This window comes from Notolepis coatsorum (genome assembly GCF_963971535.1).
Source record: "Notolepis coatsorum genome assembly, chromosome: 19".
Lineage (NCBI taxonomy): Eukaryota > Metazoa > Chordata > Actinopteri > Aulopiformes > Paralepididae > Notolepis > Notolepis coatsorum.
Genome location: NC_140183.1, coordinates 4,221,534 through 4,226,301, shown reverse-complemented (window position 1 = coordinate 4,226,301; position 4,768 = coordinate 4,221,534). Strand labels below are relative to the sequence as shown.

Here is a 4,768-nt window from a genome sequence, read left to right as displayed (position 1 = left end):
CCCCCCCCCCCCCCCCCCACCTCCCGAGACAGCAGTAAGCGTTGTGTTTATATAGTAACATAATAGTGGAATAAAACATCAGGAGAGAGTCTATAAAACCGCTCGGGTAGGTATGAAAGGTGGAAGACTATATAGAGGAGAGAGGAGGAAGGAGTGAGATAAGAAGGTGTGTCCTCTCGTCCCAAAACACCCCCCCCCCCCCCCCCCCCTCCGCTCACCGGCACCACGTGAGCACAGCACCGAAGTCAAACGCACCACACCGTCTCACTACATCTGTTCCAACGGGTCAGAAGAACGGGACTCTATTCGAGTGGGGTGGGTGAGGTAGGGCTACTTCGACTGGAGTGAGTTTTACACCAAGGGGGGGCTGGTATTATCATGCATTTCCAGCTACATTATACCGACAGGACCGCTAGCTACCCGACGTCTCTAGCCCCACACTGCACTGGTCATAATGTCTCCTCTGTGGCTCCTAAAAAGAGTTTGTCGTTTTCAGAGAAGAGTCCAGATTCAGCCTCATTGAGTTCAGTCAAAGACGACGTCCTCGTTTTGAGAAGAGGGTGTGTGTGGATGTGTGCAGTCCCATTATAGCCACGGTGGGCGACTGTAGTCGACTGTAGTCTAGAGACGTGCCACGTGGGGCTTTTCCTGTCGTCCAATGAGCTCACCGGTGGTCTGCTCGCTTCTCTTCTCCCATCAGTCCCGGACTAAATCGGAAAAAACCAGAGACAAATCCAATCCAATCACAGACCAGACCAGATCCAGTCCACCTGCAGGGGGCGCCGAGCGTCATATTCCAGTGGTGTCGTCGTCGTCGTCGTCGTCTCTCCCCCAGGGATCCAGGTTCATTAAAACATACTGGTCATGATGCTGCGGAGACACACGTTGGGGTGTCCCCACCCACAGAACCTACACCCTCCTCTCTCAACAACACCCAGTTCCTCCTCTCATCATCACTCCATCCTAGTTCAAGAGAGAGAGAGAGATAAGAGAGAGAGAGAGCTGCCTAGAGTCCCTGATCCAGGAGTCATTCCGGTCCAGTCCCCTGTAGTCACAGTGCACAGTCACACAGCAGCAGTCCCTGACCTAGAGGAGTCAACTGGTTCTCTGTCGGAAGGTTCCGTTCAATCCAATGTCAGGATCTCACAGCAGACTATGGATCCACCAGTCTTTCATTCTCCACGGTCGAACGGTAACCACGGAGATGCCGTCTGTCAATAGGATCCATGCTGATCCCAAACCAACTCCTCCTATTGGTCAGCTCTGCTCCCCCTGGGGGGGGGGGGGGGGGGGGGGGGGGGGGGCTAGTGTGGGCGTGGCTGGGCCATCATCTTGAGCCGCGATTGGTCGATGACGTCCAACAGGTTCTTGGCATCGACAGCGAGTGCGTGAGCTGCCGTCAACATCTGCTTCTTGTAGTCTTGTTGTAAACTAAGAGGAAGAGAAAACCTTATTATTATTACAACTTATTATTTATCAGCATCTGTTTGTTGTAGTCGTGTTGTAAACTAAGAGAAAGAGAAAACCTTATTATTACAACTTATTATTTATCAACATCTGCTTCTTATAGTCTTGTTGTAAACTAAGAGGAAGAGAAACCTTATTATTACAACTTATTATTGATCAGCATCCGTTTGTTGTGGTCGTGTTGTAAACTAAGAGAAAGAGAAACCTTATTATTACAACTTATTATTTATCAGCATCCGTTTGTTGTAGTCTTGTTGTAAACTAAAATAAATATATATATATATATATATACTAATAGTAATAATATAGAGAATGATTTATTTATATCAGATTCTTCTACACATGATGCAGGGAAAAAAAATAGGATTGATATAGAGTATCATAGTATGTATATAGTACAGTATATATGACATGACATAGAATAATGTAACATAATATGCTATAATAATACAAAATAATATAATATTACCTGGTCGTGACATACTGTTGGGCTAGTTTAATCTTCATAATACAGTATAATATAATATAAAATATCATAATATTACCAGTATTGCATACTGTTGGACTAGTTTAATCTTCATAATATAGTATAATATAATATAAAATATCATAATATTACCAGTATTGCATACCGTTGGACTAGTTTAATCTTCATAATATAGTATAATATAATATAAAATATCATAATATTACCAGTATTGCATACTGTTGGACTAGTTTCATAAAACAATATAATATAATGGACACAGAAACACAGACACAAAAACACTGATCACTCTCCATTTATAGTTATTAGCATTAGCATGCTAAAGCTATACGATCATAGCAAGCATAGGAAGGATGTTAGGAAGCATAGGAAGGATGTTAGGAAGCATATAAAGCATGTTAGGAAGCATAGGAAGGGTGAGAGGAAGCATGTCAGAAACAGGTTTCAAGCTCGAGGGGGCGGGGCTTATTTTAAATGCCAATTCATTTCATAAATGTTTTGAATGCATAGGTATAGTAATAACAATAGGTTCACTATGGCATTTCCATGTTGTAACTAAACAGGGGCCAGAGAGCTGAATCCCTGAGGCTATGAGCAGCGAACCAGTGTAGTGTCACCCTCTAGTGTTCCACATGTGTAACTGCATACTGAATCTATTGTACTTAATAGACAATTATGGAAATGAATTGAAATAAAATGGGAAATATTCCAGAATTCATGTCCCTGGCCTGCTGTCAGCCCATGTGCAACGTTTCATTCACCTCTTTTAGTCTTTTAGTTGGCGAGACATGCTGCCACTCACACTCACTCACTCACTCACAGACGTAACTGATATCATAATCTCTCCCAGGCGTTCAGCGTACCTGGTCATTACATACTGCTGGGCTAGTTTCATCTTGCCTATTAGCTCTGCTAAGTCAGAGTTCAACAGCTTCTGGGCCATCTCAATCTGTAGAATACAAAATATAAACATGAATATATGGTTTAAAGGGGACAAATAAATTACAGGACATTTGTTTCGTCTAGTCTTTGTATGGATTTTGGAATTACCTTGTTACTTTGGAAAATTACATACAGTATATACACCATTTGTAGTTTTGAGATGACTAAGCCTAAACAAGCTGTTCAGAATTGCTTCCCCTCAATGATGGGAACACAAGTGATGAATTAGCTTTGATTAATCAATTAACTGTTTTTGGAGCCAGGAACACTGCCTAGTTTGTCAACGTTTATTTTAACACAAACACGGTGTGTTCAATACAAGGGAAGAAAGAGGTGCTTGAAAATAAACAACAGAAATTTGATTTAGACTCAAAAGTACCAACATGTTACACAGATTCAAGGTAGTTGTATAAAATGGTTGAAAACATACATTATGTCCCCTTTAAAATAGTGACATTTTACATTTCGTGCGTCTCTGTATATCAGTGTGTGTGTGTGTGTGTGTGTGTGTGTGTGTGTGTGTGTGTGTGTGTGTGTGTGTGTGTGTGTGTGTGTGTGTGTGTGTGTGTGTACCTCTCTGTGTGTGCTAGCAGGAAGCTGGGGAATAGTTTCATCCACTGTAGCCAGTAACGTCCTCAATGCCAGACCAACATCCTGTAAACACACAGATAGGCCATCAGGCTGCTCAACGAACAATAAACACTATGCAACAACCATCAAATGCACACAGCACACACACCCACACGCACACACACTCACTTAAACAAACAACACACTGCAGCACCCACTCTCCACACTTTAGATCACACAAACACACTTTATATTTATTGATAAAGGATTTGCACTACAACTCGTACACCTTACTGTAAATTGTACCTAAATTGCACCTCATCCCATTTCTGCCTTGCACTATATAGTATTGTATATTAGTACACCGCACAGTATTGTATATTATATGGTAACCCAGTTACGTCTATTCTGCATCGAACATTGTACATATGTCTATACTGAACACTGTGACCTCATTTTTTTTTACTTCTAATTTACATGCTATACTATGTTATTCTATTTCACACTTATCTTGTCTTGCACAGTCTCTGGAGCGTAACAGTAAGAAGCATTTTGTATAAAAGTATTCTGTACTTCTGTATGACAACTATTAAAGAAACTTGTTACAACTACATCCCATCAACACATAGATAGGCTTACTGTTACAACTACATCCCATCAACACATAGATAGGCTTACTGTTACAACTACATCCCATCAACACATAGATGGCTAACTAAAGTCCAACCTGGACAAATCTGTGACTCTGTCTCTGTTGCAGGTGGTGTTAATACTAGAAGGACTGCAGCTTCTTATTCCTGAAACCTGTACCCAGTATTAAACCATGAGTCATCTGCCTGTCAGTATTAAACCATGAGTCATCTGCTAGTCAGTATTAAAACATGAGTCATCTGCCTGTCAGTATTAAACCATGAGTCATCTGCCTGTCAGTATTAAACCATGAGTCATCTGCCTGTCAGTATTAAACCATGAGTCATCTGCCTGTCAGTATTAAACCATGAGTCCTCTGCCTGTCAGTATTAAACCATGAGTCATCTGCTTGTCAGTATTAAACCATGAGTCCTCTGCCTGTCAGTATTAAACCATGAGTCATCTGCTTGTCAGTATTAAACCATGAGTCCTCTGCCTGTCAGTATTAAACCATGAGTCATCTGCCTGTCAGTATTAAACCATGAGTCATCTGCCTGTCAGTATTAAACCATGAGTCCTCTGCCTGTCAGTATTAAACCATGAGTCATCTGCCTGTCAGTATTAAACCATGAGTCATCTGCCTGTGAGTATTAAACCATGAGTCATCTGCCT

At 41.6% G+C, this 4,768-nt stretch overlaps 1 long non-coding RNA gene across 1 annotated transcript; it reads right to left on the bottom strand.

The window, feature by feature from the left end:
* Positions 1–1,294: 1,294 nt before the first annotated feature.
* On the bottom strand, positions 1,295–3,552 carry LOC311246136. Its single transcript, XR_014620778.1, has 3 exons — positions 3,470–3,552; positions 2,818–2,903; positions 1,295–1,431 (listed from the first exon to the last, which is right to left on the bottom strand). It is a non-coding gene; the product is annotated as an uncharacterized lncRNA (long non-coding RNA).
* Positions 3,553–4,768: the final 1,216 nt, after the last annotated feature.